Below are 11,446 nucleotides of genomic sequence, written 5' to 3' on the forward strand. Positions count from 1 at the left end.
GATCCTTGGCTCAGGGTGGCAAAAAGTGCAGCTTATCGGTCTCAGTGTGCACAAGAACAATAGAATCCCCACCTGGTCACAGAGCCTAGCCATGGTGTCTCCACTCCGCTCTACGCTCCATACTGTTCCTTAGAGCTAGCACACCAGATTTCCCCAGTGTGATAGCATCTAAGTTTGGAAGCCTAGGGAACGCTCAGGCAATGTAGCTATGCCCTACTCTGAAAGCCTCTTCAATGCTGAACATTTTCTTTAAAATGTGAATGTTAGTTTTATTTTCCTAGTTACTTCAGGCAATTACACCACAACCTGATAGCAGGTAGTTTTCTTTTCCTAATAATTTTCACATCCCTTTTGGTCTTGATTGTCATCTTTGTGTCATCTTTCCACCTCACTGCACAATCTTCTTTTCCAGATCATTAATGAAATGTATTAAAAAGCATTGATTTTAATGTGAAACATTTGTTTTTAACTTTAAAATATCTTTCATCTGGTTTAACAGAGACAGCTACAATAGTCTAGATGCTGACATTGATCTAATCAATGAAAAGATGCTAAGCAGCCTCACATTACTGAAACTTGGCATTGAAAAAAAATTGTATGAAAGAAGGTAGCATAAGTGTAAGTGACATACAATAAATACTGTCTGTGCCAATGAATCTTGAATTTCTTCCTGATGTCGGTTGCAGTGTCAACAGTACAAATGTCTGTACTAATACATCAGATAGACTATATCCCATTAGTTAACAGCTTTGGTTGGGATTATGACCAAATTATGTTAGAAAGCTACCAGACTTCAAAGACTTAAGCCCATGAATCTTGCTTGTTAGGGAAAGGAGGTGTGCTTCAGGCCACTATAAATTGAGATTAGGGCTCTGCCACTGCCTTTTGGGAAGAAATCAGTCCTGATAGGATGTGTTACATGTGCTCTGTAGAAAACTTCTGAACTGAACCTTTTTCGGAATATAAGAGAAAAGACATCTGACATCTGAATCCCAGCTCTGAGGTCTGATGATTTTTTTTCAGACACATTAAGACTGGTTTGTTCTGTACATGCAAAGAATCTAAAGCTTAGGTGTCTGACTGGTTTTCTGTAGATATGTATGTGTATAAGTTCTCACACAGAGAATACTTAAGGTGAGTAGATTCCTAATTTTGGTGTCTGGAGGTAGGTAGTATGAACCTGTTAACTTTGAAATCAGATGTGAGCTGAACTGTTATTGAAGTTTTAGTGTCTAAACTTTCATCTACATACCTTTACAATTACTCCAGGTAATTGTAAAGTTCTTTAAGGTCTTCCCTCAACCTTCTTTTCTCTAAGACAAACAATTCCAGCTCCCTCAGCCACTCCTCATAAGACTTGTTCTCTAGACCCTTCACCAGCTTAGTTGTCCTTCTTTGGGCATGCTCCAGCTCTTTGATGTCCTTCTTGTAGTGAGGGGCCCAAAACTGAACACAGTATTCAAGGTGTGGCCACACCAGAGCCAAGTACAGAGGGACCATCACTTCCCTACTCCTGCTGGCCATGCTATTTCTGATACCAGCCAGGATGCTGTCAGCCTTCTTGACCTGAGCATACTGCTGGCTCATATTCAGCTGGCTCTTGACCAATATCCCCAGGTCCCTTTCTGATGGGCATCTTTCCAGCCACTCTTCTCCCAGCCTGTTCTTGTTTATCAGGATTAGTGTAACCAGCAGGACCATGGAGGTGATTGTTCCCCTGTAATCTGCTCAATAGTACTGACCCTATAGAGTAGCATACATCTATGTGGAGTACCAGGTCACTAACCATTTCCTCATGGATTCATTCTGCTCCTTGTCCCTATCTGCCAGCCCCAGGGGGCTGAGTACCCAGAGAACAACTGGTCCTCCTGCTAAAGACTGAGGCAAAGAAGGCATTAAGTACTTCAGCCTTTTCCTCATCTCTTGTCACCGTGTTTCCCCACACATCCAATAAAAGATGGAGATTCTTCTTAGCTTTCCTTTTCTCATGTATTTATAAAAATAGTTTTAATTGTCTTTAATGGCTATAGGCAGATTGAGCTCCAGTTGGGCTTTGGACCTTCTAATTTTCTCCCTGCACAGCCTCATGATGTCTTTGTAGTCTTCTTGAGTGGCCCACCCCTTCTTCTGAAAGTCATAAATCCTCTTTTTCTTCCTGAGCTCTATCCACAGCTCTCTGTTCAGCCCGGCCAATCTTCTCCCACACCAGCTCATCTTTCAGCATGTGGGGATGGCCTGCTCCTGTAACTTCAGGATTTCTTTCCTGAAGAGTGTCCAGACTTCCTGGAGTCCTTTGCACTTCAGGACTGCCTCCCAAGGGACTCCACTAACCAGTCTCCTTAACAGGCCAAAGTCTGACCTCTGGAACCCCAAGGTGGCAGTTCTGCTAACCCCCTTCCCTAACTTTTCCAAGAATTGAAAACTATTAATTCATGACTGCTGAGCCCAAGATCATCTACAACCTCCACATCACCCATAAGTCTTTCTCTATTTACAATAAAAGGGGGTGGGGGGGTGGGGTGGGGCACTGTCCCTGGTTGGCTCACTCACCAGCTGCGTCAGGAATTTATCTTCCACACACTCTTGAAATCACCTAGACTGTTTCCTCTCTGCAGTTTTCTATTTCCAGCAGACATCTGGTACATTGAATTTCCCATGAGAACAAGGGCTAGCGATTGTGAGATTTCTCCCAGATGCTAGTAAAATATTTTGTCTGCTTCTTCAGCCTGGTTAAGCAGTCTATAACAGATGTCCACCAGGACATCTGACTCGTTGGCTTTAGCCCCGATTCTTACCTATAAACTTTCAATCCTGTCATATCCATTATTAATCTCAAGACAAGACCTTGTATACTATATACAATATATAGTATACGATATATATACATGTATAGAGAGACATATAGACAATATACTATATATATATTGTGTGTACTACTATATATGTATGTTTTTATAATGGTTCTCAAAATCAGTTTTGCATTAAGGCTAAGAGGCCTTTTATTTATTCATTCATTTATTTTTTGAGAATTAGGCCATACCTTCTAACACTTACTTATTTTTTTGTTGTTGTTCCAACTAAAAAACTGAAGTCATATATGTTATTTCTTCGTATCCCTAGGTTTGTACGCACAACATAAGAGCTGCCCATTCATCCTGGGCTCATGATGATTAAACAGAAGTCTTCTGAACTTGTATAGCAGTGTACTCTAAACTTGCTAGCAATTAAAACAGTAGGTAAAAATATGTAAAAATATGTATTAGAACACAGCAGAAGTGTATAGCTCCAACTGATTTGAATATATATGCAATGCTTGTGGCTCTTCTTTACAGACAAGTGTAGGATAGGACAGGATAGAACAGGATAGGATAGGATAGTTCAGTTGGAAAGGACCTTCAAAGATCATCAAGCCCAACTGCCTGACCACTTCAACGTTAACCAAAAACTAAAGAAAGTTATTGAGAGCATTAGCTCTTTCAGCACTGAGATCATTTTACTTTCTCCTTTGTAGAACTAATTTCACATTCAGTGGATCTGTAAAAGAGCACTCTTTCTCCACCTTCCTACCTCACAAATAAAAATGTGTCTTATGAACAGCCAGAAAACCATAATATTGCTTACTAATGACACAATTTACATGTTTTTCTGCATACCACATCATTTAAATCAGGAGACTGATTTACAGCTGTGTCCTGTGAAGAAATAATCACTGTGAAAGTATATGTTCAAACCTAACGTCCTAATTAAGTTATTTTTATGTTTCATTTGAGAGACTTACAGCCTACATTGCTCAAGCAGACACAAGCAATAGGTATCTCATTTTCAGGAAATGTCCATAATTATTCCTAAAAAGAAAAATGGAAATCAAGTATATGCCTTGTGAAAGTAATTTTGGTGCAGTGTTATACAAATTGAAAATTCTGTGGATTTTTGTTGTAGACATAATTGCTCTTTTAATTGTCTTAGTTCAGTATTGCTATTTGCTCTGAGAGCTGTTTTACGGATATGATAATTTTGTAAAATTAATTCTTCATTTAGTACTTGACTTTATTTTAGTTATACAATGGGATGAAAATATATATGTCAGTCATTTGGGTAAATGCCTAAAAACTGCAAAAATTATCTAATCAGAATTAAGGACAAAATACAGCAAATAGTCTGGTTGTGCATTTCCCTTTACCTAAATCTACATTTCAAAGTAAAGAAAGAGATCAGCCCAACTCATAGTACTTTCAAGGACAGTTCTTTACTATGTGGGGACTTGAGATTGTGGCTTTGAAATATGAAGTTGGGAAAATAAATAAATAAATACATATAAAATGCTTGAAAGCCATAAACTCTAAAGACAGAATTCCATATCTAATTTAGGAGGTTTGGCAAGTGTTGTATATTGACTTTAATAGTTATGTTCTGTCCTTTTTTTTTTTGTAAAACGTCAGATGGTGTGTTGTAAAGCATAAGAAAGGTTCTTTCCATTCTTTTGTATGAGTATATTCTTCTTTTTGGGCATCTTTTTATTTTCAATACTTACATCTGTTGCTTAAAATGCTATTCCTGGTACAATTGTTTTTTAAATGCAAACCCATATGTGTGATCTCAAGAGAAGCTGGCAAATTTCACCAAATGGGCATCCCTAAATTACATGCCATCTGCAGCTAGTGATGAGAGGACTAAACCCAGTCAGCTGTGATCTTTCACCACTGCATCTATCATTTTGATTGGCTCTAGGGAAATCAACAGCTTTTGGCTTGAACTCTTCCAACCCCAACAGGTTATTATGGACTGGTTGAGATGTACTGGCTAACAACTGATCTCTGTTATCTGCATATAGACCTCGACGTGTTTTCTTGTGAAAATCAGTGGCAAACTGCAAAATTCAGCAGAGCAGAAGTGAGCCCTTATTCTTGAACTGATTCAGATTTTATAAGGTATAAATGTGCAGCCTTATTAACTTAGACAGTTGAAATATGCAAAACACAGAAGAAAATTTAAGAAACATTATTATTGCCTGTGTAATTGTAAATTGATAGCACAAGAAAAAACAACAACAACAAAACTTTTCAGAACAGCTTGTTCACATTCTGAAGGGATAATTGCCGAAGTGGGAATTATTTTATTATGTCATGTGAGACTTTAGGATCATTCTAGAGGAAAAACAAACAAAAAAAACTAGTAGGAAAATAATACACAGATGCTACCTTACTAAGAAAAAGTCCTCAAGAATACTATTTATGTCATTATTATTCCACTATTAAGTGCCATCCCTTTCATTCCTATCATGTCATATTCCTTTATTCTTGTGTTACTTTAAATTAATACAAGATATTGCATTACTTTAAAACAACTAACATTATCTACCTAGACTACTGCAAGCAAAATATTTGACACAGTTTCACATAATATCCTTTTCTCAGAATTGGAGAGACATGGATTTGATGGATGGACAGTGGATAAGAAATTGGCTGGATGGTGACACACACATTTGCAGCCCACGGCTCAACATCCAGGTGGACACTAGTGGTGAGTGTTTTTCCTCAGGGGTTGGTATTGGCACTGGTGTTATTTAACATTTTTGTTGGTCAAATAGACAGTGAGATTGAGAGCACCCTCAACTAGTCTGCAGACAAAACCAAGCTGAGTGGTACAGTCAACATGCTGGAAGGAAGGGATGCCATCCAGAAGGGCCTTGACAGACTTGAGAGATGGGTCCATGTGAACCTCAGGAAGCCCAACAATGCCAAGTGTAAGATCCTGCACCTGGGCCAAGGCAATCCCAAGAATGAATATAGGCTGGGAGATGAGTGGGTAGAGACCATCCCTGTGGAGAAGGATTTGGGGGTACTGGTGGTTGAAAAGCTCAATGTAAGCTGGCAATGTGAGCATGAAACCCAGAAAGCCAACCACATCCTGGGCTGCATCAAAAGAAGCTTGACCAGCAGGTCGAGGGAGGTGATTGAAATTAGATATTAGGCAGAAATTCTTTACTATGAGAGTGGCAAGGCACTGGAACAGGTTGCCTAGATAATTCAAAGAACTCTCTGGAAGTGTTCAAGGCTAGGTTGGATGGGCTTTGTATAACCTATCCAGTAGAAGATGTCTCTGCCCATGCTGAAGGGGTTGGAACTAGATGGTCTTGAAGGTCCCTTCCAACTCAAACCAGTCTATGATTATGAGCTAATTAAAACTGCAGTTTAACAATTTAACTGGAAATATACTGAGATGCACCTTGTTTTTACTAACTTGGAAAATGTACATGATTAGACCTCATGAGCCAAGCTAAACATTTCATTTAAAATGCATTTATTTATTTATTTATGGCCTAAATAGATGAACTAACAAAATCACAAAACAGGATTGGAGGTAAGGGATTCCTCATCTACAGAGCTCCAAATGGTAAGTACAGGATTAATTTATTTTAACCCACGAATGTGCATTTAAATGATGAGATAAGTAGGAATGAAGGGCATAGCATCCAGCATGGTGGGGAACAGGACGAATGAGGTACATCCTGGGAGATGATAAAAGAAGGGAACATCTGAAATCCTGTCTTTTGAGCTAAGACATCAGTATGTCTGTGGGATTCAGGATTCAGAGCCCCTTTTGAAAGACATCTGTAGGTATCTATGTAGAGAAGAGTAACCTGGTCTGTGCTTTCCCGGTACAGAGGCAGCTCCTCACAGCCATGCCTATGACCGAGTTCTTGTAACAAACAGAATGGGAAAGCCTCTCATTTATCTGTTGGGTATTTTCATGAGTCACTCTATTAGATAAAGAAGATACTAGAATGATTTGACTCCACCTGGTAGCAGTTGCTTTGGTAGGGCTTAGATATCAATTTAGGCATCAAAAATGTAACATATTAGAGTTGCCAGTGTTTAAATTTATCTTTTGGTCATTCAGCTATGCTTGTTTTCAAGTTCTGTCCTCAATGCTAGGATTTTAATATGTACATTTAGCATGCTCTGAGAGTGCATGCTGATGATATTCCTCAGGAGATTTAAGCAAAGGAATGACTGGTGTCTGCAAATAGATTCATTTAAAGGCTAGATGCTGAGTTGCTCAAATCTCTTAGAGTTTAGGTGCTTAAAGGATGTGTCGCAATTCAGCTGCAGTTACCTAGAGAGTTCTTTAAGGTCACAAAATAAAGGATGTTCAGAAGTTGGAAATTTCTAAGATGTTTTGAATGGGAAGTCTTAAAGATAGCAAATTTAGGATTTTGGTTTCTAAATTACATATATATTCAAATTTAGATGCCTGAATTATGTTTTGTTGTTGTTTTGGCCTGTTTACTAGCTTCTCGATGCTTTAGTTTCCCATGTGTGTAATATATCGCTATTCCAAAACAGAGTGCTGTAAGAGAAAATACTTTAAAATTTGTGCACCCTCATCTCTTATAGGAGTCTATTCAGTAGGGTATCTAATAAATACTTAAAATTTGAGGTAATATAAGATTTTAAGAAATATTATGAAAGAAAAGGGAAGAAAACCAGAAGATGGTACTAAGAAGATAAACAAAATGAGACATAAGGCAGCATGAAAATAATATTTTCTGACTTTTTATGGACTTCCTGGTCCTCCTCTCCTTCAAGATTTTCTTAAAAGCTTGTGCAAAAAGAGTCAAAGGTAGTTCAAAACAAATCATCTTTCCATTCCATTTGATATCTTAGGAAGTTAGAGGCTTATATAACTTTTAAAATAATATTTATTTTCTCCCATAAGTGACTAAAGGTTCAAAACTGAGAGGTTATGAACTTGTTCTTTCAAGATGCTTTCTGTGAGCATTTTCTGCTGAAGCCAATATATTATGTGCACTGTCTCACTTTACCTGATTGCTTGCTAGTGTAACATCAGTAAGATTATAAGCATTCATGTTTTAAGAAATGTGTCATTTCTAGCAGAAAAAAATCAATTACAACCAAAATGATAAAATACACACACACACACACACATAAATTTTGGTTATTATGCTAGGCAAACTTGGTAGTTAAACTCTTTGAATTATTGTAACAATTAAAGCGAGAATAAGACGCAAAAAAAAAAAAAAAAAAAAAAAAAAAAAAGAAAGGAAAGAGAAAGCACTCCACAAGAGTGACTTGAGTGACTTGCACAGAACAGCAAAGACATTTGTAATATTTTATGCACAGTTTGCTATCATCCATGAACTTTACTAAAAATATATCAACTGATGGCAGACTTTGGCTACAGAATCCATCAAGTGTTTGCTGTGAGTGCTTAAACATGACTTTACAAGCAGCAGAAATATGAAAAAAACTTTAGATTTTTAAAACTCTGCTGCAAAATAGGGTATATTATTTTATTCCCCCACTTGAAAGAGCCATAGGACTGTCACAGTGACTTTTCCCAATTATGTACTTTTCTTTCCAAAGTATTGCTCACTTAGATGTCTGAATAAAGCTGAGACCTTTACATTGATTTTTTTCAAGTGTTTTTGCTGGTGTGTATTCCTCAAGACTAATGTTAGGACCCTCTCACAGCTTTGCACCATTACCTTTATTTATTACATTTACCAGAAACATTTTCTCTTTGATGTCCAGTACCCAGCGATCAAAATAGCTGCAACAGCTGGAAAAAGATCAATATTGTGGTGTAACCAACTAAAGCTTTCAATAGGTGACATGAAACCATTCTCTAAGGCAATGCAAATAAATGTTTATTGGTATCTACTTATACATAAACAAAAACAGGGATAAATGGTAGAAATGTCAAGTGATTTTCAGACTGTTTTGTACTGTAAAATTATTTTCTCTATGATGTCAACAAGAAGTTTTGTTATTGACTTTGGTAAAGGCAGTATTTTACTCAGAATACTTTTGTTTTATAAGGACAGATGGATAGAAAGGAATGAGGGGAAGTTTTCCATTATATTTTATTTGTATTCTCTGCAGTTGCAGAAGAACACAAATGCAAAGGATGAAGGTCAGTTCCTAACTAATCAGCTCAACAACACCGTTCAAATAGGAAATTAAATCCAGTGTATCAGATAACATGGATAAAATGGCAAGTTTTGGCTAAACAAAAATTTTCCATTCATGAAAATAATCTTTTGTGTTCTCAATATTCAAGCACAGAAGGCAAAAGCTGTTAAAGTTTCATGTCATAGTCTTAGTCCTGGAGCCCCATGCTACATGAAACTCATCTGTACTTGGGAGGGATGATGAGGTGAATTGACACTTTAAGTACTTGAAAAAATTATCTTTAAAGAATTTGAGTATTTTAAACTCACGTTTACTGCCTTTTTCTTTTTTGGCCATACAAGCTTGACTGTCCTTAGGATAGGTATATACCTTTCATGTTCTATTTGAAGGCAATTCAACAAACCTATGAAACTGCAAGGAAATGGTGCTTTCAAGATTGTATGGAGATGCAATTCTTTTCTCTACTGCCCTTCCTATCATTGCATATATCATGGTTCTGAGTTTTTATAGTATTTTCTTTGACTATGTAGAGTGGAATCTTTCCTTTATCTGTATTTTTGAAAAACATACAAGCAGAAAACAACAGCAACAAGGTATTGAGGAAGAACAATAGTTTTCTGTCTGTGTCTTTTTTCTTTCTAATTCTAATATCTGCCAAAGGAAAAAAAAAAAAAAAAAAAAAAAAAAAAAGTAAATACGGAAAATAAGAAGATCAACTTTCACAAAATTAAAAACCTTGATTTTGTAAAAATTTGAAACAACAAAGAACAGGAGTGTATAATTTTATGAAAAGTATGGTGGGTTATTTTTTATTTTTCTCTCTCAAGTTTTCTCTTTTGGTGGCACATCAGGTAAAATCAAATTTGCATAATCTAGCGTGTTTGTGCATAAAAAATACATACACAACCTGTAGTTATTTCCAAGCTTGTGATGCACTGTGTCTGGGCTACTCCTCTGAGACAAGGAAAACTTTCCTTGTCTCCCTAACCTACAATGAAATAGGACATCATTATGCAGATACTGTGGTGCACTGCTTTTTGTTTGGGGCATATACAGAAGGGTTGCAATGTAGGCTATGGAGCATGGAAATCCTTTTCCACTCACTTCCTTACAGAAGATGGACAATTAAAAGTCTTTCATAGAGTGACTGAATTAAAGAGCCAGCATGGTGAATACACAAAACTGAGAATATAAGAAAGACCACTGGGGGGGGGGGGGGGCGGGGGAATACTGTCTGCCACCTCCTACTGCTTTGTCTTCATTCTCTCAACTTTGTCCACTATGACCTGGATTTTGCCTTTGTTTTTGTCATTGAATATGCCCTTTGGAGTGACCCTTTTGGAGTTTGCAAGCAAAGCAGAGACACCAGCTTGTGATGCATAATGTTTTGTTCTCATTGTTGCGTTCCAAATGGACTACTCTTGCCAGTTCAGTTAAAATGAAAACCAAAATCTTCATTTATATCTCTGTCCAAATGAAATGATATTGTCATTGCTTTTCTAATTTACCTTAATGTAGCTCCATCTCTGATTTTTCTGTCTATCTGTACTAGTAAACTGAGCTTGGGTATATTCATACATATTGTAGGAAAATGAGTTGTGAATTGTTCAGGAAAGATAAAGACAAGATAAAGACAACCAAATTCATGACAGAGAAATTTCTATAATTTATTATCATACATGATAATGATCAGCACCCATATATATATGCAGATATGCGTGAAATGGCTGACATGAGAAGTATCTTCCCTAGAAAAATCTTTTCTTACATGTTAGTATCACTTCTAAGTGTGTTGTTTGTGACTTTTTTTCCAGTCCAGATAGAATAGGATGCAAGACCTTATCAGCAAGATCTGAGAATAAAAGAATAATTTTAGTTGATTTAGCTTTTGGTCTTGAACCACTTTATAGATTCAAAATATTTGTAGTAGGAATTGCCTTACTCATCTTCAGATATCTACAATGTGAGTATGTACATATGAGCTACTAATTGCATATTTTTTTTTTAGTGACAAAGAGAAATACATGTAGGCACACTTTCATCAGGTGTGCTTTAACTGGACAGTTTTAGCTATGCTCTTTAAGGCTGACTGGACTCAAGCCCTGAAAGTGCCTGCCTTTTTCCCACTGAATGTAAGGGTAGACTATTTCAGACACAGCAGCAAGCTAAAATGTGATTTACTGATTGAAGAGACAGATACAGCTAAAGCACAGTCTGATTAACTCTCTGCCTTCATGTTTGAACAGAAGACTTACTGAAAGCAGCCCAGGTGAAGAAATGGACCTTTGATCAGTTGAATCCTACACTCAGTAAGACTTACTCTTGAAATGTAAGTTTCCTCCTAAAAGCAAACAAACAGACAAATAAACAAGTTCAATGTTTTTACTTTGAGTAGGTAAATTCCCTTTTGCAGTGGTTTCACAGAGTTTATGCTGTGGGATTCAGGCAGTGGGCTGCGTGCTCTCTGTTTTGCTTTCCACACTGACTGGAGAAGGATGAACCAGGTTCTG

The 11,446-nt window shown here is 37.1% G+C and overlaps 1 long non-coding RNA gene across 1 annotated transcript; it reads left to right on the forward strand.

Moving 5' to 3' along the window:
* Window positions 1–5,421: 5,421 nt before the first annotated feature.
* LOC311430134 lies at window positions 5,422–11,219 on the forward strand. The gene is made up of 3 exons (XR_014688586.1): window positions 5,422–5,520; window positions 6,328–6,393; window positions 11,183–11,219. It is a non-coding gene; the product is annotated as an uncharacterized lncRNA (long non-coding RNA).
* Window positions 11,220–11,446: the final 227 nt, after the last annotated feature.

The sequence above is a fragment of the Aythya ferina genome (genome assembly GCF_964211825.1).
Source record: "Aythya ferina genome assembly, chromosome: 1".
Classification (NCBI taxonomy): Eukaryota; Metazoa; Chordata; class Aves; order Anseriformes; family Anatidae; genus Aythya; species Aythya ferina.